The 25,728-nt window shown below is 37.7% G+C and overlaps 1 pseudogene; it reads left to right on the plus strand.

Annotated features, from left to right (window-relative positions):
* Positions 1-563: 563 nt before the first annotated feature.
* LOC139440678 (tigger transposable element-derived protein 1-like) lies at positions 564-25,414 on the plus strand (annotated as a pseudogene).
* The last annotated feature ends 314 nt before the right edge of the window (positions 25,415-25,728 follow it).

Below are 25,728 nucleotides of genomic sequence, written 5' to 3' on the forward strand. Positions count from 1 at the left end.
TCCGTGATTTCACAGAAAAGGACTAACTACACAAATTAAAACGCAGACATAGACAAGCTGGATGAGAAACAACAACAAGTTCCAACCTACTTGAAATATAAAAACACAGGCAGAACAAAAGTAAATGACTGAAAAATATAAACAGGCACCCCTCGTTTTACTGGGTGGCTCTCTGATCCACTTCACAGACACTGTTTTCCTCCAGTGGAAGGTTCCTGGCAACCCTGCCTGGGGCCAGTCTGTCGGAACCATTTCCCAACAGCACTTGCTCATTCTGTGTCTCTGTGTCACATTTGGGCAATTCTCACAACACTTCACATTTTTTCAGTATCATTATATTTGTTATGATGATCTGTGCTCAGTGATTTTTAATGCTACTGCTGTAATTGTGTAGGGGCACCACAAACCACCCCTATATAAGACAGTGAACTTAATAAATAAATGTTGTGTGTGATTGGACTGGTCCACGAACTGGCCATTCCGTAGTCTCTCTCCTTCTCCTCAGGGCCCCCTACTCCCTGAGACACGACAATATCTAAATTATGTCAGTTAATAACCCTATAATGGACTTTAAGTGTTCAAATGAAAGAAAGAATTTCATATTTTTTACTTAAGTAGAAATCTAGGAATGGTTAAGCTTAGTAAGGAAGTCATGTTGGAAGTCGAGATAGGCCAAAAGTCAGGCCTCTTGCACCAAACATTAGTCAAGTTGTGAATGCAAAGAAAAAGTGATTGAAGGAAATTAAAAGTGCTACTCAATGAACACATGAATGATAAGAAAGCAAAACAGCCTTATTGATAATATTGAGAAATAGTTGTCTGGATAGAAGATCAAGCCAGCCACAATAATGCCTTAAACCAAAGCCTAATCCAGACAAGGCCCTAACACCCTTCAGTTCTATAAAGGGTGAGAGAGGTGAGGAAGCTGCAGAAGAAAACTTTGAAGTTTGTGCAGGTAGGTTCACTAGCCTTAAGAAGCCACAACCATAGCATAAAAGGGCAAAAACGTGAAGCAGCAAGTGCTGATGTAGAAGTTGCGGCAAGTTATCCCATAGATCTAGCTAAGGCAACAAATGTGGCTACATCTACACTAAAGAAACAATTTTTAGTGTAGATGAAACAGCCTTATACTGGAAGAAGATGCCGTCTAGAACTGTCATGGCTAAAGAGGAGAAGTCGATGCCTGGCTTCAAAATTTCAAAGGACAGGCTGACTTTATTGTTAAAGACTAATGCAGCTGGTGAGTTTAAGTTGAAGCCAATGCTCATTGACCATTTCAAAAATTCTAGGACCCTTAAAAATTATGCTAATTCTACTTTTCCCATGTTCTATAAACAGAACAACAAAGCCTGAATGACAACACAACTGTTTACAACTGTTGAGACCTAATGCTCTGAGAAAAGATTTCATTCTAAAGGCTGCTGCTCATTGTCTAAATGACAATGCACTTGGTCATCCAGGAGCCCTGATGAAGATGTGCAATGAGATTGATGCTATTTGTATGTCTGCTAATACAACATGCATTCTGCAGCCCGTGGATCAAGGAGAATTTCAACTTTCAATTCTTAATATTTAAGAAATGTATTTATTGAATTGTGTGTTTTGGGGGTGCTGAGTCATATAAGGTCTTTATAAATTATTAGTTACATCATTGGCAAATATGTTCTCCCATTTGATGGGTTGTCTTTCTATCTGGGTGGTGGTTTCCTTTGCTATGCAAAAACATTTTAGTCTGATGTAGTTCCATTTGTTTACTATTCTTTTGTTTCCCTTACCTGAGGAGATATATCAAAAAAATATTACTGAGAGATATACTCAAAATTTTATTGCCTATGTTTTCTTCTAGAAGTTTTATGGTTACTGTTTGTAGAAATGCACGTTGGTGCAGCCACTATGGGAAACACTATGGAGGTCTCTCAAAAAACTAAATATGAAACTGCCTTATGACTCAGCAATTCCACTTCTGGGTATATATCCAAAGAAACCCAAAACACTTATTTGAAAGAGTATGTCATTGCAGTGTTATTTACAATAGCCAAGCTATGGAAACAACCCGAGTGCCCATCACTAGATGGGCAGGTAAAAAAGCTGTGGGACATATATGCAATGGAATATTACTTGACCATAAAAAAGAACAAAATCTTATCACTTGTGACAGCATAAATGGACCTGGAGGGTATTATCCTCAGTGAAATAAGTCAGTCAAGGAAAGACAAATACCACATGGTTTTACTTATGAGTGGAATCTAAACAACAATATAAATAAACAAAATAGAAATGGACTCATCAATACAGGGAACAGACTGATAGTTGCCAGGAGGAAGAAGGGTTTGGGAACTGGATAAAAAAGGTGAAGAGATTAAGAGGTACAGATCAGTAGTTACAAAATAGTCATGGGGATGTAAAGTACAGCATAGGGAATATAGTCAATAATATTGTAATAACTATGTATGGTTCCAGGTGGGTACTGGAAATATCAGGGGGAACACTTTGTAAAGTATATGGTTGTCTAACCACTAAGCTGTCCACCTGAAACCAATGCAAAATAATATTGAATGTAAACTGTAACTGAGAAGAAATTTTAAAAATTAAGAGAGGAAATATATTTCGTAAGGCTATAGTTGCCATCAACAGTGATTCTTCTTGACAGAGTAAATTGAAACTTTTCTGGAAAAAAAATTCACCATTCTAGATGCCATTAAGAACACATGTGATTCATGGGAAGAGGTCAAAATACCAACACTAGCTGGAGTTTGGAAGAAGCTGATTCCAACCCTCCTGGATGACTTGGATGGGTTTAAAACCTCAGTGGAGGGAGTAACTGCAGCTGTGGTGGAAACAGCAACGGAGCTGCAATTGAAAGTGGAGTCTGAAGGTGTGACTGAATTGCTGCCGTCTCATGATGAAACTTAAATAAATGAACAAGGAATTGGTTCTTATGGATAAGCAAAAAAAAAAAAAAAGCAGTTTCTTGAGATGGAAACTACTCCTGGTGAAGATGCTGTGAAGACTGTTAAACTGACAAGAAACGATTTAAAATACTATAGAACTTAGCTTATAAAACTACAGCAGAGTCTGAGAGGACAGACTCCAATTTTGAAAGAAATTCTACTGTGGGTAAAATGCTATTAGACAGCATCCCATGCCACATAGAAATCATTCACAAAAAGAAATGTCAATTGATGTCAAATGTCATCTGATGTTAAGAAATTGCCGCGGCCATCCTCCCCTTCACAACCAGCACCCTTATGAGTCAGCACAGCAGCCATCAGCATCAAGGCAGGACCTTCCACCGATGGGAAGGTACGACTTGCTAAAGGCTCAGATGGTAGTTAGTGTTTTTAAGCAATAAATTTTTCTTTAATTAAGGTATATGCATTTTTTATACAATACTATTGCACACTTAATAGACCACAGGATAGCAGGAAAATAACTTTTACATGCACTGGGAAGCTAACACATTTATAACTCACTTTATTGTGATATTCGCTTTCAGTGGTGGTTTGGGACCAAGCCCACAATGTCTCTGAGGTATGTCTCTGAAGGGTGTCTGTGAAACCCCACAGCAAACATTGTAGTTAGTGGTAAAAGACAGAACACTGTCCCCATAAAATTAGAGACAATGATGGCCCCCACCACTTTTATTCAACAATGTCATAGCTAATGCAAAAAAAGGCAGAAAAAGGAAAATAGGCATACAAATTGTAAAAAAAAAAAAAAAAAAGTACAACTGTCTTTATTGTCAGATAAGATTGTATAGATAATTCTAAGGGATCTGTAAGAAACTTGCTCAAAGTTGTTAGTGATTTTAGCAAAGCCATATGATACAAGGTCAATATAAAAAAATTTTAAACAAATATATGCATTAGCAATAGAAAACTGAAAGATAAAATTTTAATTGTACTATTTATAATTACATCAAAAATCAAAAACACCTAGAAATAAATTTAACTATATATGTGCAAGGTCTCTACATTTAAAACTACAACACATTTCTGAGAACAATTTACACACTAAATAAATGAAGAGCTATACCATGTTCATGAAGTTAAAGACTCAATGTTGTTTTAAGAAGTTGATTCTAGCCAAATTGGTCTTAGATTTAAAGTAATCTTAATCAAAATCCCAGAGGCTCTTTTGTAGAAATGGATGAGCTGATTTTAAAATTTCTATGGAAATACAAAGGAATGAAAATGTCAAAGAAACTTGAAAAAGAACAAATTAGGGAAATACTACCACCTGGTTTCAAGATTTACTATAGAATTACATTTACTATAAAATAGTGTAATACTAGCACACAATTAGACAAGTATAGCAATGGAACAGAATGGAATGTCTAAAATAGACCAAATCTTATACAATCAATTGATTTTTTTTTTTTTTACATAGAGTCCAAAGTGATTCAGTGGGTGGAAAAAAAAGCCTTTTTATCCAGTGCTATTAGGACAGCTGGACATTCATTTGGAAAAGGTAATCGTCAGCGCCTACCTCAATTATAAACAAACAGTCATGGACACAGACGACAGAGCGGCAACTGGGGGGGGGTGTGGAAGAGGAGATAAGGGGAATAAATGGTCATGAAAACAATACAACAAAAATAAACTATTAAAATAATAATAATAAAATAAAATAGATCATAGACGTAAGCATAAAGGCTAAAGGTATAAAACACCTAAAAACAAATGTAGGAAAGTACTGTACACTCAAGATAGGAAAAAATTTCTTACAAAGAATCTAGAAAGCAATAATTATTAAAAAATACATAAATGTTCTTCATCAAAATTTAAAATTTCTCTTTCTCTAAAAATAGAGTTTATAAAACAGAGAAAACCACAGCTTGGGAGAAAATATTTGCGAATCATACATCGACCAAGGACTTATATCCAGGATATATAAAGAACAATTGCACGTCATAACAAAACAAGAAACAACCCAACAAGCAATGAGCAAAATACCTTAACAGTTACTTTCAAAGAAAAATATGCAAATGCACCATAAGCTCATAAAAACATGTTCTACATCATTAATTATCAGGAAATATCAAATTAAAACTACAGTGAGATACTAGAAAACACCCACTAGATTAATAAAATTAAAATGAATAAGAGTATAAAATGTTGGCAAGGGTGTGAAGCTGCCAAAATTCTCACAAACAACCAATTTGAGAGTTAGTTTGGCAGTTTGTCATAAAATTAAACAAATCTACTCAGTAACGTAGCTGCCCACTTCTGAACATTTACCCAAGAGAAAGAAAAACACATGGACACAAGAAACGTTCTGTTGGAATGTTTAGAGCAGCTTCATTCCTAATAGCCAAAATCTGGAATTAACAAAAACCTCCATCAACAAGAGAATGGACAATTTGTGGTACATTTGTAAAATAAAATGCTATTCAGCAATAAAAAGAGACAGACTGCTGGCACACACAAATATGGATAAACTTCAAAATCATTAAGGTTAGCAAAAGAAGCCAGACACAAAAAATATATACTGTATGTTTCTAATTATATTATACTCTCAAAAAGACAAAATTAATGTATGATGAAACAAATCAGAACACCGATGCATGGTGGATGGGCCATTAACTGACGGGAAGGAGGAATAAAGAAACTCTTCGGGTTGATGAAAATGCTCTCTATCTTTGTGAAGTAGATGTCTCTTGCTGTACACTTAAATCTTTATATCTCTGTGTGTATAAATTATACCTTGAGAGTCTAATTCTACTAAGATTTTTTTTAACACCTTTATTTGCAAAGAGCAGCACATGGAAGGTATATGGACAAATAATTGGAAGGACATACTTACTCTGGCCTTATTTATGGCTCTATGAGGAACAAACATTTAAACAACTCACAGTAATGCAACACAAATTAGTGCTGTACAGGTTAAAGGCAGAGTGCTTTTGGAGCATGGTCAAAAAATTATTCACTCAACTCAGAAGATAAGTCGAGGGCCATCTTTTATTTCAAAGAAACCGTAAACACTAATATAAATGGAGCCACTTTAAAATGAAGCCAGAGCTGCCAGTTCAGAGGCATAGGCCTTTCCTGTTATGTACTCCAAACCTTTGAAGGCTAAACACAGGGCAAAATGACCTTTGGGCTGAACCTGAGCAGCCTACTGCCTTGCAAAGGAACTGTTTGCAAAGACATCGAGAAAGCAGTCATCATGACTATTGGACCGATGATTACTGGACTGAAAATTCAAGATATTGTTTAGAATTAACATCACCATATTATGTTATTTGTGTCGATAGAAATGCCTTCCTTCTGTTCCTGTAATTGTTCCCTTGCCCTTTCTCTTAAATACCCATTGCCTTTGTTTCCCGATCGGAATAGATTTGGACTGCTGCCAGAATCAGTGCTCCCTGAATAGCTATTCTTACTGATCTCGATAAATGCTTGCTGCCTATCATTTTGAAAGGCTTTAAAAAAAATTAGGTATTAGGTTAACAAAACAAATATTTATTGAGCACCTGTAATAGACTATGTACTAGAAATGAAAAATGAATAATTAAAATGTACTTTGTTAATAACAAATAACATGTACTGAGTATCTACAGTGTGCAGGCACTGACCCTACTAAACATCATCTCATTAGAGCGCAGTAGTTAAAAGTCAAGTGGGTTTGGGTTCAAGTTTAGGTTTCGTCACTTGCTAGCTATAAAAACTTGAAAAATTACTAAACCCCCAAAAAACTTAAAATTCCACATGTGAAGTGATTATAATAATTAAAGTAACTATTTTGTTGTAAGTTTGTGAAGATTAACTAAAAAAGACATATCAAGACATGGTCCAAGTCTTGAATAATTCACCAAAGGGTGGCCTATAGCAAAGCATTTCATTACAGTATATTTAATAATATATTACTGGTGCTATGAAAATACAGAATGTAAACAATTTTATCTGAGGGGAAGGATCCCTCAGAAAGATGCTCAGTGGGATCTTACATAAAAATAGGATTTTTCAAGAGAACTAGGAAATATGTAAACTCCAGGCAAAGGAAACATCAAACACAATCTGCAAGGCAAAACATATTAAAAAAATCATAATTGCTGAGATGTAAAGCACAAGACAGAAAAGGTAGGATAAATTCAGAGGGAACAGGTTTAGCAGAAGATTTTATATTGCATGTTAAGAAGTCTGAGCTTTATTCTGCAGGCTCTTAGGAACCTTGAAGGGTTTTTAAGAGATAGCTATTTTGCATTTCAGAAACACTGGTAGCTCGCTAGAAGTTTTATTTGGAAATAGCAAGACATCAGGAAAAACAGCTGGGAGTCGTCACAAAATCTCAGGCAAGAGACGATGATAAGGTGTGAACTAGGGCAAATGTAAAGGGATGGAGATGAGGGGAAAGATGTAAGAAATCCCGAAGAAGTAAAACTGGCAAGGTAAAGGTAAGTGATGAGGCATGAGGGGTGAGGAAGATGACACTCCAAGCTGCTCCATGGGTGGTGATACTGTGACAAGGACTATGAAAGGGGGAATATGTTTCACTTTGGGCATGTTAATTCTGAGATACCCATATGAATCCAAAGTAGTATGTGTAACACCAGTGACTCTGCACGTGGAACTCAGAGGAGAGTTAAGGAAGAAGGATGTGGGTTAAAGAATCATCAAATACGAGGAAGCAGATGCACTAAAACAGCTGAAATCATCTGGGGAGAAAACAGAAAATACAAACTGTGGTGAGCCAAAGCATAACCCGAGAACACTGACCACAACAACAGGAGAATGAGCTAACCAGAAGGAAGGCAGAGAGGAATATAAAGAAGTCGGAAGTAAACAGAGAGGAAACATCACAGAAAAAAAATGGACCAGAATATTGGCCTTTGAGCAGAGAAAGGAGAAAGTGTGTATTAGGCAGAACAAAAGCCTGACCCTTCCATGATGTCTTAAGGATATTACACACACACACACACACACACACAAATGTGGTATGAAGAGAATTAAGAGGTTGGGACCAACTCAGGGAGGGTCTTGAAATCAGAACCTTTAAGTCCACATTTTATTCTTTAGTGTTGGGAAACTCCCCCCACCCTGCCAGCTTTACTGAGGTATAATAGACAAATAAAAATTGTCTACATTTATGGTATACACATGATGAAGCCAGGTGTGTGTCCACACTGTGAAAGTATTGAAATTCAGGAGAGAAGTTACGTACTTGGGTATTTATTTCAGAAATAAAACTCTAACCTTTGAGTGAAAGAAAGAGCATTTGGGCAGCATGGCAAAGTATGAGAAAGGAGGGTGGGAGCCTTCATTAGAGGATGGGGAAGTAAAAATAAGGCAAGTCCTTGCCCTGGGAGAGTGCGGGGTGAGGGGCATTACCAGTGACTCAGGCAGGAAACATCTCTTAGCAGGACCTGGTTCAGGGAGGTGAGAACTGAGAACATCTGTCCACATGACTGAGATAAGTCTGTAGACCACCTATGTCAACATGACGTAGTTCTTTCTTCCAGAAAACTTCCAAAGATAAGAGTGCAAGCCAAGAAATAATTCCACCAATTTTTGAGGAAATTCCTACAGATAAAGTCATGGAAGATAAGGGTCTGCCGTTCACCTGAGCAAATAGCCCACTCACCAAACAGAAGTTTGCTTATCACGAAGACTTTCTTTAGGAGATGTGTGCATTCCCAATCAGCTGCAATGTAAGGGACCGCTCTTAAACTACTTTCTGCAGCCAAATTCTGTAAACATCCCTCTTCTGAGACACCGCTAAGACTGCCAAGGTCATGGTCTCCCTTACTGAGCCAACTTCCAGTTGTTTGACTTTATTAATATATTCCCCGGTGGAAATCTGGGGAGTTCAATGGAGGGAAGGTCATGAGCGCAGAGTGGGACACGTAATTTGACAGCTCTGTGGGACTTCAGCAGGCACTTCCAGGTTTTCATGGAGAGCTAAGGAATTGGTAGAGATAAAGATGACATTTGATAAAGCTTTCAGCATACCAAGATAATATCATGCAAGTGGACAAAATATGAGGTCAGGTCAAAATGTTGTAAACTGATAATGATTATATTTTTTGGAACTTCCACCATCAAATTTAACAATCACTTTTTCCCCTCTGTCCATTCTCCATTTCATGAAGGCCTGCCTCACCAAACTCATTATCAGCTCCATGATTTTGCTTATAGCTGCTTTCCCTACCTGAAATAGTTTCCCCTTCCTTCCTGCAGTTCTAATCTCTCAGTATTAGCAGCCTCCTGCCAGCCGCCCCTGAAGCCACTGCAGAGGCGTCTTTAATCCCACGTGTTGGGCTCTTCTCTCTGTTGCAGCATTGCCCTCCCAGCCATTCACGTGTGTTTGCCTTATATCCCTGAGCGTGCTAGAATCACTTGAAAGACAGTGATCAATTGCTACACTTTGTTATTGCTCCCAGCCCCCAATTTATATCTGAACTTGTTGTAAACCTTCAATGTATATATTTAAATATATTAATTTGAACTCAGGTAAGTTAAGAGGAAATTGAAATGTCTCACTATCAAAAAAGAAAAAGATATTTAATTAGCAATTATCTAGTTAATAAACATAAGCCTAATTGTACATTTGCTAGATGCAAATTTAAATACAGTAATGAGAGATTAGGAAAGAATGAGAAGAAAACCAAAAAATTTATTTGAGGTGGAATCTAAAAGATGCAACTTTTCATATGTGTTTCCAAAATGTGGATATGTAATATTTTCATCAAAAATATATCTGGAAACATTATACACCTACAAGTACGTGTGGGAGGCTGTAAACCCAAATGTTTACAGCAGTTAGCTAGGGGTAGTGAAGGCAGGAGAAAGCATTAAGGCACTTTTTCTGTTTATTTTGATTTTACTTATTTAGTGAATTTATTCTAGAACAAACTATTATGTGTTGGACAATAAAAAAAACTGAAAAAAATTTTCAAATGTCAGTGTTCCATGACTGAGTTTTCATATGATGTGCCGGAAAGATACTAACACAAAAATTCACCCTTAAAAGAAAATTGTGGAAAACAGGCATTTACTCATTTGAACAAGACTGAGTAGTTAGCTCCTTGTTCTGTATATTACGCCAGAATTTTTATTGCTGAAGCGATAAACCCGGATGCTAATTAGGATGATGGACTGAACCTATTCACTCTCCTCCACTGCCTTATTGTACGGATACAAACCAGGAAATCATTTTTATTGGAGGTCTTGCTGATCAAATAAGGACAAGATTTGAATTAAAAATGAGAACTTCAGCTTTAGAATTTAATATTCTTAGTAATTATTTTATATCCTGCATTGTCAAGTCCCCAAAGTAGGTCAGTGAGACAGAAGGGGGTTTGGACCTGAGCTGATCGTGCGCACGCTTCGCCTTCGGTGCTGGTCTGGCTGGCGCCGCTATCCACATCTCTCTGTGTCGGAAACCGACAGAAACAGCAATTACCGAGTAGGAACTTGGACACAATTAAAACGGGGACTTTTGCCCCTGAGTATAAATATCTTCTTCAGCATCTCCCTTTCCCTTTCAAACTAACAATTTATTCTCTAGGAAGTATCTTGGATGAGCCCAACTAATTTTGAAGCAGTCTCTATAATCCTTTAATCACTTTAAGAAGCAAACCAATAGGGAGGCATTTGGGAGAAAAGGAAACAGAAGTGGGTCTGGTGACAGAATATTTTATTAGGCTGGTCTCCTGCAGTTGAAGAAGCTGCATTCCATGCTCCCCTGATCCTCGAGAGCAAATTCACTGCTCCAGATCCACCGCGTCAGACGGCACACTGGGTTATTTATGTTTTGACTGCCTTGACCAGTAACATCGAGTCAATGGAGTAAAATAAATGCGTACAAATAGAAGTTGTCGTATTGGATATGGACTCCGTGTTCTTTATGGTCTATTTCTTGTCTTTATTAACATGACTGTATTTTTTTATTTTAGGAATACAATTGTGTGTATTTATAAAAATGTGTGCCTCAAGCCATAACTAAAACGGAAAAGCTATTAGCAGAAAATTAGAAAGAGGTATTTATGTGACACTAAATTTTTACTCTCTGTTTTATGTCAGTCTAGTTTGCCTCATGGCAAAATAATCCCTAATTAAACCTTACTGTAATATAAATGTTAGCAAAATGGACTGTCTTAGTCAATCAGTGTATAGAAGAAGTTAATCAAATCTAATTCCTTTCTCTAATGAACTGCTTCACGCACTGCTAGCTCACACATCCAACCCTAAGTGAGGCTGAGCAGGTAATTTGGAGAAACCCATGGATAGCTACTGGAATATTCTCACTTTGTGCTGGAAACACCTGGAGTTAAGAGGCATGTGAATTGGCCAAGGGAGAAATCCACACACTTGGTAACTTCAGAAAAAGTTCAATTGTGAAGCACCTGATGGTAAGTGCATGATAGCATACAATAATTATCTGCCAGTGAAAAACCAACAGAAAAAAAATGCATTTCAGGACATTTTGGAAGTTCCATGTAAATATCTTGTAAATCCTAACAACACTTGGTCAGCTCAATCCCTTTCATTGTCCACATGGGGAGAGTTAGGCAATAAGCTTTCAATGCTGAGTATGGTTCTGCTGCTTACAAAATGTGAGACCTTAGGAAAGCATTTAACATCCCGGGGCCTCAGTTTCCCCACCTCTAAAATGGGAGTAACAATACTCATAACAGTGTTTTTTAGAAGATCAAAGAAGTACTCACACACAAATAGACACAACACATATTTACTAGCACATACATGTTTCTACAATAGATAAAACACATGTGTTTGATGATTGCTGTCATTAAAAAAATCATAACTACATTCTAAATTGTTGTCAATGAACGCCCTTAGGTCTTCCCTCTGTCTGTCTCATGGGGCCAGTTTCCCAAATGTTCCTGCTTCCCCTGCTGCAGGTTCCAGGCATTCCGTTTGTTTTGTCACCCTTTCTGAAAGCCTCTTCTCTCTGAGGCTTCCTCCACCCTGTTCACCCTGCTGAGGCTTCGAAAAGACAGCAGGGCTGTGAGGAGAGTCCAAAAGTAATCTCCCCAGTTCCTACAAGGTCCTAGGTATTTTTTTTTTCTTTTTCTTTACTGCTTAACAGCTTAGAGGAAACAGACAATGAATAACAAAGGAAGGTAAAGTGGAAGAAATTGCGAAGTATAAGAACATCTCTCAAAATCCACTTAGATGGCCACGGATGAAAAGAGGGTAGTTTGAATTTCCAAAACCAACTGACTGAGAAGCAGTCTTTCCCCAACGTTGTCCACCCCCAAGCACGCGCATACACACACACACAAACTTCAAAATGAAGTTTCCCATTTCCTACTGTTCACCACAGTAGTAGTAGCAGTAGTTGAGCCTCTGTCACTTTACAATGGTTGCAAATATTGTTGAATGCTCACTGCTGCCTGGAAATTAAGGTAGCTACAAGATCCATGATGGGTCTTACTATGTGGTGTTTTAACAGAAAGCATATGTCTATTATAAATTTTGGTTTTTGATGTCTGGATCTCCATATAATTGGCTTTCTTTGGAATTCTGTGTATGTACTTTATGTATATAAGACATTCTATATTTAGTTTTCATTTCCCTTAAGTCCTGCATCATTTTGTGCACTTGAATTCACCAGTCTGTTTGCCTCACCGTGGCTACAATATGCGGGCCTGTTGGCTACACTGAGAGTGACAGTGGCTCCCACATGTCATAATGACACGGAGGCTCTCCTTCAACGGTGAGGTTTGAAGCCAGGGGGGAAATAAGTGATTAAAAAGCCTCTCTAAGACCTCATCATTTAATCTTAAGAACCACTTTTCTAGGGAAAAAGACAAGGATATTCCGATCTGTGAAATAATGAACTAAGCCACAATTGCTTGCAGGAGAATCAGAGGCTGAGTGCATCCGCTGGGCCCTGAACACAAAGAGTCTTCTAACTGGACTGCCCACTCTTTGCAGCACCTGCTGCACTATTGACAAGAAACACTCTGGACTGTGTCATGCCGCCCTCTGGGCAGGACCTGCCCTAACTTGCGCTTATGTGCTGCTTCCCAAGTTCACACAAATAGAGTGTGTTCCTTTGTTTCGAGCACATAATGACAGCTGCATGTTGTCACCATGCTTTACAGAAAGAAATCTCTCGTCTTTTTCAAAAATCAGAGGATCTTGAAATGGTGATTTTCCGTTATGTTGCAAAATTGACTCAAACATTATTAATATTCTTTATATTCAAGCTGTAGCTGCAAAGCTATAGAAAGAACTTGCTCACAATTACTGCAGCAGGATAAAAATTCACTGTTTTTCTCTTAAAGAGCTTGCTAATGTACGAGCAACATTACATGCCATTTTTCAGAATCAAAAAATGTCTGCTTATAGGGAATCTTTAACTGGTGGATTCAAGGTACTCATCTGAATATTAATCCAGATGTCTCTAAATTTGGACCAAATCTAGAGTGTCCTAAGAAGACAAAACCAATAAGCATAGTTGTCTTAGTGAATGGTGAGGATTTTCTCAGATGTCCACAGCTGTAGACCTCACACCAGGTAAAAATTCAGGGGAAAAATAACCTCACTTTGCTGGGATGGTAATTGAGTAATCAATTTAGTAAACTAATTACTAATTTTTTAGCCCTGGCTGGGTGGCTCAACTGGTTGGAGCATCGTTCCATATACCAAAAGGTTGCAGATTTAATCCCTGGTCAGGAAGCAGCCGATCAATGTTTTTTTCTCTCTCATCAATGTTTTCTCTCCCTCTCCCTCTCCCTCTCTGTCTCTCTGTCTCTCTGTCTCTGTCTCTCTGTCTCTGTCTCTCTCTCTTCCCCCTCTCTCACCCTCTCCTCCTTCTCTCTAAAATTAATAAAACATATCCTCAAGTGAGAATTTAAATAAATAAATAAATACAAACATTTTCTGTTCTAACATTTTCTATTCTTTTGTATCTAAAAATGAAGATTAGAATGCAATGTCTAAATTTAGGAAAGGTGAACGAGGAGAGGGCTAAGTGATTACTGAATACTAATAAGGGAGGGACAGGATTAACGCGGGAAATGCTCAGAAAGTTATACCTTCCTAATGTCCGATCTATTGTATTCCCCTTAAAGCTTTGCCTAGGTCTGGGAAAATAGTATTTTGAGTCTGTTTACATAAAAGCACATCATTAAGTTTTGAAAGCAAATTAAATTTTCAGCCAGTAGACCTAGCTCTTGGCGGAGATTCAGTAGCATTGCTCTATTGGTTATGCATAACTGGTGAGGCCCACGAAAGTCAGAAGGGCACAAGTATCACTTTTGGTTGTATGTGGGGGGGAGGTGCAAAAGAAAATTTTCCTACCACCTCCTAAATTATTCTAACTGGGAACAATTAAATTAATATCAGACAGATCAACAGAAGGAAATATACAAAATTTAATGTGGATTTAATGCTGGGGTGCCATCAGAATATGAGACCCAAAGACACATTGGGCAGTGAGGTTTATGTGCCATTTTGGACAAAAAAGAAGGGGGACAGTGGCCTGGCAGTAGATGAGAAAGAGCAAACATGGTATGCAAATTCTTGCCGGGCCACTGAGAAACAGGGGAACATAGAAGGAAGTTCAACAAACAGGCTTCTCCTTTTTTTTCAAGGCGATGCTAAGGTGATGATGGTTAACTTTAAGCAAGTTTTTCTATCTGAGCTCCTTAAACAAGTAAGGAGGAGGGTCAGAGTTTCTTTCTGAGCCCTATGTTTCTTAATAACAGTTTAAAATCAATATCCCAAGAGGCATATTTTGGGGTGGCAAAACTTTTCCCCCTCGAAGGTAAAATACCCAATCCAACTGTGTTGAGCACAAAAGAGAATTTCGGACCTCTTAGGAACTTGTATAACCGAGGAGTCCAGGCACAGCTGGACACCAGGGCACACAAAATGGAGAAAGGACCCATCTTGCACGTCTTCTCTCCTCTGGTTTGGCTTTACTCATACATTATGAAGTTAGCACAGCTGTCAGAAGTCTGGGCCTGCATCTTTCCATGTTTATTTAAACCCAGAAGAAAATGGCATGGCTCTCCAAGGAAAGGCAGATTATCCAGACTCTGTCTCATGGGAACATGTGACTGTTTCTCCCTCAGCTAATCACTGTGGCCAGGTGATGTGTAGGAATAGATCTCACCCTCAGTCTTAGAGCCAGGAGGACAGTTAGATCAGGAACAGTGCAGGGAATAAGTTATCCTGCCAGAGGAAATTCACCTTAGAGAAAGGTGAATGGATGCTGGCTGCAAGTCACTTATCACACAGAATGTTTACTTATCCACTAATTGTAATTTCAAAACATCTCTCTGTTGGAATATGTGCTCCTAACCATGTACGAAGTCAAGGAGCTTAAGCAAGGATTAGGGAAAAGCTCATTTCTTTGGGTAACTGACAATGGGGAAGTCAATAGAATCTTACATGAACTTTTCTTGACCCTATTGGATGACAGTGTGAGTTTTGTAACCGAATTTTGCATCACATGTTACTTTCTGACCCTTTTACTAGTATATCACACAAACTTTTGTCTATATCATATAAAATTATTAATTTTTGCACTTGAGTGTATGTGTTTGTGTGCAAAAGGGAGGGGGGGGAGTTGAGAGGGAAATGATGTTTGCTCAGACTGAGTGCAATGCACAAAACTTGAACTTCAAATCTGCCATTTCCTTAATACTCCCTTTAATTATTATGACTCCCATTTATTATTATTACTCTCATTTATCATTAGTATCCTCATTTTGGCACTATTAATGCCTAAAAATAGTCTTAAAATAACATTTAAAGAAAAGTTGGTTTACATCTAAAATTCTTTAAGAATTTTATACGATAAAATTATAGTAATTTTATATAGTAAAATACAGTAAATATAAAAAGTGAAAATATTAATATACTTCTTTTTAAATAACATAATTTTATGATTATCTTTTTAGTAAAATTTATAACTTATACATTACCTACCTTTCCTACTTATTTTATTTTACCACTTAAATACTTAGAATGGACCTGTTAAGTGACTGCCTACCTGAAACAGCGAGAAATATGAAACCGCTGCCATCCCGCGTGCTCTATGACCCAGCATCCCCAGCTAGGCCTTGGGGCAAATGTTGGAGGAGAGGTAAGAGGGCCAAAAATATAGTTTTGGGGATCTGGGCAGAAACTGGTAAAAAAAATAATAATCAGACGTTGATTCCAAGATTTATCTGATATTTTAAATAAGGAAAAAAACCAAGGATGAACAGGGTGGAATGCCGGAGCAAGGTGACAGAAGCCACACATCAGATGGAAGTAATTCCAATCCCAAAATGTGGGTGAGAGCCGGGGCTAGAGGAGAGGAGGAAATGGGGATCAAAAGCTGCAAAGGAAGCAGAAATGGTAAAAAAGCAGAAGTGGATTTAAGTCACATTTACTGAGCACTTATTAAATACTAGAATGTTCTCATTTACTCTCAACAACAATGAAGGAATAACAGCATTCCCAGTTTACAGAAGAGGAAACTGGGAGGATGTCGGGAGAACAGAAAACTAGCTTGTAAAAAAAAATCGTAAAATGACAGTGTCAACACTTGTTCCCAAGTCTCTTACTTCCAGGCTCAAAACGTGTCCCATGACACTCAGCCTGCTTTGGCTCTTACATTTTGAAAATCGATTTCTCACTAAGTGTATTTATTAGCTTGAGTATACATTTAGCAATGCTCATTAATAGTCAAACTTTTAGAGCTTAACTTAGCTCTAAAAGAAGAATAAAAAGTAGCAGGGAGCACAAAGTACAGCACCAGCTGATATTCCATTAACTCCTCTTTTACTTACAATGCTTGCCACATTCAAACGCAATACCATGAGTCAATACCACTAAAGTTAAATAGCTGCTGTTTACTGAATCAAAGTCCCCTCCCCTTAAGCTAATATTAAAACCAAAATTGCAATTATATGAGTTGGGTGATAAATAAATGGATATACTTCAGGTCATTTCCGGGAAGAGCTTTCCTGGGCCAAATGGATGTTTCCCCTTAGTGTGAAACCATGATGTGTTGAAAAGTGAATCTATCTTCCTATTGTGAACCTAATAAGAAAAAATCTGCAAGGGACCAATGTCCACACTGAGCATTTTAATGTGTGAAGTATAGATACCTGTGACTTTCATTACAGATGGCGGACTTAACAATTACATGTACTTCTCTTTCCTTCCAAAATCCAATTGAAGTAAAAATAAAAAGATGTTAGTTAGAGAACAGTAGAAACTACCCTGATGGGCAAAAATTTCGTGAAATTCCTGGAGGGAAGTTGGAACCAGTAAGAGAGAGAGTCGGTATTTAGCAAATGCACACGCATGCACAGGCAATCCAAAACAAACAGAGAGGAAACCACTACAAAGATTAAAACCATGCATTCCAAGAGTGCCAGAGAAACTCCAGAGGAAGTTCCCTGGGAGCCCAGAGGAAGTCATCCAAGAGCAGGAGCTGTCAAAAGGCCAATATTGGTTATTAGAAGACTGTAGGAATACCAAAGCAGTGGTGCCTTGTCACCCACCTCACTTTCCATAATGCGAAATACCTGGATCACTTATCCCCAGGCCAAAAATAGGAGGTTCTTTTTGAAGGAGCATTGGTTTTGTGGTGAGGTGGGTGATGTGCTTCTTTCATGGGTGCTTGAGAGAGAATAACAGATAGGAGTCTAAGTTAATTATATGCCTCTGCAATGGAGAAAGGAAAAAGGAGTATCTTCTTCCAAAAGTGAAATAAATGCAAACATAAGATAAATTCAGTTACAGAACAAAACTTAAACAATGAAAACACTTAAGTGGTTGTTCTTCCAAGTTTAAATTGAATAAATCCAATAAATTGAAAGCAGAACTCAAGTTTGTCACATTCTTGAAATACAATACATGCCACCTCACAAAGCTTTTATGAATTATTTCATGGGGAAACTGAGAAAACCTACATTACACATCTCATAGGAATAACTCAATAATAATCACACATTATATTTAACTGGTCTACCCACTTCCTTTCTTTTCTTTCTTTTCCAGCTGCAAAAATATCAAATTTTCTCTTTCTCTTTTATTATGTCTGTGCCTCCAGGGTTCTTGTTGATTCCAACATGTTCTTTCTTTTTACTTTCTTTGTAAGCAACTGTACTAATTCAATATGTTTTAGTTCGAGCAATCAAGCACACCAGGAGCTCCCAAGTTTGCCTAACCCTATAATTAATTATATATCTTTACCTACCAATCTTTTTTAATACTTATTATCCTATTTATAATTTAATTAAACCAGTTCCGTCCAGATTGCTACTAACCACCACTCTTACACATTGCATGTCTTCCCATTAAATTGAATAAATCCAATAACTTGAAAGCAGAAATAAACTTATTTATTTCTCTATAAAATGAGTCCACATTTGCCTTTTCAACAATTCTCTCTTCTCTGCAATATTTCCCATTACTTAGGGTAATTACTTTCAGATACATTTAACCATGCATTCTGCAGTACAAAAGGAAATGTAATACAAGTTGGCTCCTCATACAACAAGAATAAAGTAAGTCTTTTGCGTTCATGTGATTACTCCCTGTAAATCTTCCCTTCCCATGGTCCCATTGACATGTGCCCTGTCTTGAGACACCTTGCATCTCACCTGCCAGGCAGTTGTACTCTGAGTAAAGAGGCTTTGGAAGAGTTTTCCAGAATGCCAAGAAAGTAGTCAACATGGCATCCATGGTAACAAATAAATCAATAATACCAATACATCTCAATCTAATTAGAACTTTTCAGAATGGCAGCTGGAAAAGTTAATTTCCTTGAGAGGTCGAATGGCATTTTCAATGGCTTGAAATTTCTAGATCAGCCTTTGCAATTCCCATACACTGATAGAAGCGTGAAACCCAATTTGTTTGTCTTGGCTAATTAAGTTCTACCTGTGACAAGAAGTGCCACCACTGCTTGTCTATAAATTAGAAATGTTAATTACATGAGAATATTCAGTGTGAGCATGCTTGGGAAGTCCATTGCTACAGACATGTTTTTAAGGACTTGACTCAAAGTCACTTTGAACTGATGAGTTATAACTATTCTACTGGAATGCCAATGAATCCTGTACAGCCAAATCCCCAGCAGTTACCTACTTGCCTTCTATTGCTTAGTTTCAGCCAGATATATTAGCTGGCGTTTTCATAAATTATGCATCATTTGCAAAATGCACAAAGTATACAACATCAGAAACACATGCCAAAGATGGTATGCAAAAAATCATGAGCAAGAAAAATAAATTTAAATTAAAACCAAGGTTAAGAGAAAAAAAAGCAAATACAGAAAGGTCATAAAGATACATGCATAACTTACAAAACGTAATTTTATGCTACCCGTTTTCAAATGAAAAGAAGACCCGCTTCGTGTTTCTAACAGACACTGTTTGTTCCTCCCCGAGATTTATTCCTCTCTCCTTATTACCAAAACTCTCTTTTATTCAGTTAACTATGTAGCTTAGAAGTAAATTCTGATTAGTCTAAACCATTCATGTAATCTCATTCTCCCTGCTAGTAGATTTCTGCTGGTAGCTGTTCTAACTGTGCGCCTAACCTGGTTTGGGCCAATGATATGGGAGAGGGTACCAGGGGGATGTTTCTCTGAAATTAACAAAAATACGCTGAGAGAGTTTTGCATATTTTATTCTTCTGAGTGTTACTGTGTAAGGATTTGACTCCGGGTGCTGCTATAACCATCTAACAACCACAAGCGAGGCTCATCTGATAACAAGCTTGGTATTGAAGGTGGCAGAGCTGAGAAAAAATGAGGTCAATGTTGAATTAATCATACTCTAAGCCAATCTATCCCCTGACATCTTGTAACCTGAAATAATACATTTACTACTGCTTTAGGAATTGGAGATAGTGTGACAGATAATGCTCATTGTCTATGAGCTAAACGTATCGGTTCTTTGGGAGAAGCAAATTTCCCTAGTAATTAACAGAAAATTTGCTTAAGATCATTCTCATATGGAACTTTACAGGGAAGGCAACGAACATTGGGCTGGACAATATCCTCAAACAACATTCCTGTAACAATTATAGAGAAAACTTTCATAAGAATTTTATGAGGACATAGCACCAAAAAGCAACTACATGAGAGCAAACCACCAGGACAACACATTCTAAACGATGTTATAGTTTTCTGCTGCTGACTTTATTTCAAAACAATTCTAACCTGTCTAGAGTTTTCCAGAAGCATGCACCAGAGGTCAAAATGTGTTAAGTGTAGATGTTCTGCCAAAAAAAAGGAAGGAGGAGGAAAAAGAAGGAGAATGCAGAATCATCAGATAAGTTTAGGAAATGCCAGGATTACAAAGTTAATTTCTCAAATGTTCTTGGTTTGCTAAGGTATGTTAAGAATGTTCAAGAGAAGCACATGATATATAGCATTTCCTCCATTATCTGAAACCAAACGCCCTTTATTCTTAGAGCATTTAGGGAAAATATTTTTCTATATTCTTATCATATAGATTATAAAGAATATAAAATTCTATATATTCTTCTGTGTAGATTACACAATAGAAAACTGAGCAAAGGATGCACTGGATATCTTCAAAATCACCACGGGCATCATTGCTCTGTACCAGGCTTTTGACCAAGGTGCAGCCTGCCCCCTCGCATGTGCCTGAGGGAGGCCTCCTATACCTTCAACATTATTTAGGAGGGTATTGTGACTGATGCTCATTTTGTGGAAAACTAAGAGCCTGGTAGACACTGTGTTGGACAGATAAACATCCCCCATACACTGGCCTTGGATCTAGAGGACTGGCAGGAAATAAATATTAACCAACATTTATTGCTATGGTCTTTACCCAAACTCTTAACTCCAGCAACAAAGGTTTGTTCAGATTTCATTCAGGCAACTTAGGATACTCTCATTTATTTCCTGTAGTTAAAAACAGATCAACTTCCTTACTTGCATTATTAGTATTTAGTAAGAACTCTTAAGAATAAATGTCATAAACTGAAAAGTATTTATAGAAAGAAATTCCTAACAAACTTTTATCAGATCATTAAATTTAAAAATCTTAATCATAAGCTAGAGTGGAGAAAAAATAATTATAAACTTATTTTTTGTGAACACCCCAGACAACTCTGAAAATGAGATAGTTAAGCAGATTATATAATACAGAATGTTAGTATGATGATTCCCCCTGTGTCCCACTGTGTCTCACACGCCCCTGATGTGAGCTGATTAAAAAGTAATGCATTGTAAAAAGACAAAAAGAAAGATAATACATTGTTGACTTGCGACTGGTTAGAGACTAGTCAGTTACTCTGAAAATGTTATGAATATTATGGTTCATAAAAAGCTGCAATCACTTATCTGCTGTCTTGAAAGTGTTCTCTCTTTTTAATTAGTCTAAGAAAAAAATCATTTATTTTTTTCCTGTGCAGTTCCCCACCCAATCCTAACCTTGTTCATCAGGTCTGGACTGCGCCATTCAGGAAGCATTGACAGAGCTCACACTTAGTGTTAGACGCTGTGCCAGGTACCAGATGCACAAAGCTGAACAAGACATGGTCCCTGATTTCAAGAAGCTCAGAGTCATATAAATCTTACAATTAATTCGTCTGCCAGAGATTGATGGGTACTTAACTGTCGATGATCATAATGAGAACAGAGAGTGGAAAAATACCTACTAGTAATTATTAATCAATAGTAATTACAATAAAGAGGAGTTGATTCTTATAATTCGTGTGAGACATTTGCTTCGAGCAATGAAGCTAATACGCAGAGGTTGCACGCACAGAACACCAAGACAACTGGACAACTAGCCGATTTGATCATTTGAACTAGAAACTGTTCAAATGCAATGATTCTGATGTTATGTCACATTTATCAAGTGAAATAACGATCAATTTGAAAAATAAACAGTGTGTACTCCATTTAGACCATGTGGTCTAAGAATGGGAGTGGAAAAGAGGGAGAAAAGGTCAAGGGAGGACAAATGACCACAACAGTGAAAGGGAAGTGCCTGAGGGCTCCTGAAATTTATAAAACAGTGGGAAGGATTAACATGCAAACAGCTCCTTTTAATAGAAGACCACATCAAAGGGACAAAGAATAAAATTGTAGGGAAACAGAATGGGGAACAGGCGATTAAGAAGGTTTTCTGGGGTAAGTAGCATTTTGACTAGCACTGGAAGGAAGGTATGATTTCATCACAGGTTAAACAGGAGAAATGCATCCATCAACACAAACACTCCTCCAGCTTTAGGCTTTAATCTGACTCTCTTCTAAACCCCTGCTTTGCCATCATTCTGGGCAGATATCATCCTTGTTCTGTGGACCGAGCCTTGAATTTATGGCACATAAGTACGTCTAAGGTTGTCAGGAAGAAAGTTGTATTTAATAACAAATTTTCGAGGCTGTAATGGGATTTGGGGAAAATCCACCTGTCATGAGGGCTATTTGACTCTAAATTTATATCAGTTTATTGACACTTAGATCACGAACTCATTCTATATAACTCAAAAATAGAATCCATATATCAAATATTATAGCTAAAAGGTACACAAGCCAGCACATTACCACCCTAGCTTAAATTTAAAAATGAGAAAACTGAGGCCTAATGATGTTAAAGGAATTGCCGAAGGTCACATTGGGATTTTTGCAGAGGAAATGGCGCTAGACATTGGGACTACAGCACACCACACTGTTTTCCATCCATCACACTGCCTTCCTTGATGGCTTGGACTCGCCACTGGTTAGAGAAGGGCCTATCATCACAACATGGGCTCCACAGGGAGCATTTTGTTTGGGTGTTTTTACTGACATTCTATATCTAGAAGTTACTGTTGGTGTGATAAAGCAGGAGCTGGTGTCTTCCTCTGGCAAGGCCCATATAAACCCCTGTTGTCTTTTTTCAACCACAACTTATGTATATTTTCTTGTCAAAAGGAATGTGTTTTATGCACAAATTAGCATCTGTCTTGTTCATGCTGAATCTGTGTAGTCATGTTATAATGAGAGAAATGACTCATAATTTTTTCTGTTTTTTCAATTTGATAAATGAAAAGGCAGTGCCAGATTGCAGCTACGAAGGCACAGCCGAGGATATGTCACTGCAGCAACCTCGTATCGTCCTCACGGGGAGAGAAGCCGCATCTGGTTTTTCGGTAAGCTTGTTTGAGGGATGATGATACTCAGGGGAGAAACACCAACCCAGGAATTCGTGTACTTTATGAACCAAACCAAACTAAAAACCAATCAGCATGTTCTTGAAAAAAAAAAGTGATTTTTAGTTTCTCTAGTTGGTGTTATACACTTTGGGGGAAAAAAACGAGTGGGCCAAATGATCCTAATTTTAAGCTATTTAGCCCTTTTCTGACTAATTAATATGGTTAAATATTAACAACATCTCAAGGGTGCTCATCTAGTTCCCATATTTAATGCTTATAATTCTCACTTAACTTTAGCATGCAATAAAAACATTTATGTCTGATATGTTAATGCACAGTACTGATGCGGAGAAAATCATCCGCAGATGACTTTGTAGCTAAGGGTAGAATTATAATAGTTTCCATAAATATTATGTGATCATTTTTATTGTTAGGCCTTGCAGGCCAGTGACAGAAGGTAAATAAGCCTGTAGGAGAAAGTATAGTAAGAGGCCAGAAAAATACACTGTCAGTAGAGAGCTTTGTAAACATAAAAACTAAATGTCAAGATGCTCGAGAAATAGTAATGTCCCTTATGATTTCCAGGAACATTTCTAATTAGTTCTTATACTTTAATGCTCTAATATACCATGAATAATTTAAAATTCTACATGTTCGAGTGGAGCTGCAGTTTGCTCTCTGAATGAGCGAACTGTGTGACCTGATTGTGAAAAATAACTTACTGCAACCTCAGGCTGCATTACTGAAAGTGTAATATCCACATCGAAGGGGATCAAAAGGACTCGAAGCACTCAGGAAAGTCAAAGCTCTTCTTTCTAGAAGAATGCCATCCAATACAGTTTAAAGGAATAACATTAGAAATGTTGCAACTGTCATTGTCACAACCGATGACAGCAAGATCAGCAATGGACGCAAAACCATAGGTGTAAATTGTTGATGAACTCTACAATTTGTGGATGAATTACAAAGCAGATCAACCTTTCTAATGGAGAGTCTGGAAACACCATCTTAACTAAATGATCAAAACATTTGCCACCTACGGTGGGACGAACGGATGCCATGCATGTCTGAATGTGATAGAGTGATATGGCCCATTACCTATGTAGTTTTCTTTTTAAAATATTTAACCGGAATCTATTAATTAAAGAAATCAAACAGGCCAACCCAGACTGTGGGACATTCTGCAAGACAACAAGCAGAATTCTTCAAAAATGTCAGAGTGATCAAAGACAGGGAAAGGTGAGGGGACGCTAAAAAAATTGAAGAGACATAAACTCCAAACGCAAGGCATGGTCCTTGACTGGATTCTGAGGTGGGCAGATGAAAAGAAAGAAACACCTATAAAGAACGTTTGGGGGACAACTGGGGGTATTTGAGTTTGACCACATGTTATCATTACTGTGCTAAATAATCATTGGATGTGCTGATGGCATAGTGGTTCCATGAGTCATTACAAAAACATACATGCATGCATTTAGGGGCAAAGTGTTATAATGTCAGCAACTCAATACCAAAGTTTCAGGCAAAAAATCATACACATATATGGAGGGAAATAAAGCAAACGTGGCAATATATTAACAATTTGTTAATTCACATGAACAGCATGGAAATATTCAATGGAGTATTCCTTCAACATTTCTCTAGGGTTAATATTTCCTTTTAAAAATTGGGATAGAAAGGGTACATGAGGAGTTTTGAGTTCAGTTCCTTGATACCACATTTTAGAGGAAACCACTGTGTCCCAGAGAATGATGGGAGGACCAGTATCAAGGCAGTAGGGGGTGAAGAAGCAATAAAACACTGGGAGCTGTTCACAGGCAGAAGCAACAACTATTGCTCTGGATCTGAAAGCCCGGTTACACAGAAGATCGAATAGGTTTTTTTCGGTCTTTTTTCTGAAAGAATGCCTCAGACGAATGACTGAATGGAACAAGCCCCCGGTGGATGAGAGATCAGTGGAGAAGACCACTTCGTGCCCCTTTAACGCTGAGTCGGTGGTGGAAACCAGTAACTGGTCTCTTACATAGTCTTCTGGGAACATAGTACGTTCACTAGATAACAACCCCTACCGTTTGCTTCAGTGCTTTCGATGGACAGATACAAATCTGAAGCAATTTTTTTTAATTAAAAATATGCATTTACAGAGCAGCACACCCATTTCGGGAAGCGTTAGGATTCCAGCAGTGACGAGAATGCAGAGGTCCCTGCCCTCCCGGCTTTTCGGCTCAGCCCACAGCTTCAGGAAGCCAAGAGGACTAGGACAGAAGTTTTCGACCACTTTACAGGAGTGTTCTCTTGTGCTTACGGAAAAACTATGAAGGTTATCCTGAAAAGCCAGGTCTTGTTTACAAAAATATTTATAATGCAATGTTTTGTCCCTTTAATATCTAAGCACATTTTTAAAGAACATGTCCCAGTATATCACATTTTAGGAAAAGAAACACTGTCACTATTTACTTTTAATGTATGATACCCAATTGTATGATTTGGCATGTGAATATCTTCTAAATTTGTGTTAATGTGAATTAATGTGGTTTTAATCACTCCTTTATAATTTTGCAATAGATACTTTAAGATAACTGAATGATCCCTGCAAAAGCAAAGTTGATAATTACTGTCTGCAATTATATGG

This window comes from Desmodus rotundus, chromosome 2 (genome assembly GCF_022682495.2).
Source record: "Desmodus rotundus isolate HL8 chromosome 2, HLdesRot8A.1, whole genome shotgun sequence".
Classification (NCBI taxonomy): Eukaryota; Metazoa; Chordata; class Mammalia; order Chiroptera; family Phyllostomidae; genus Desmodus; species Desmodus rotundus.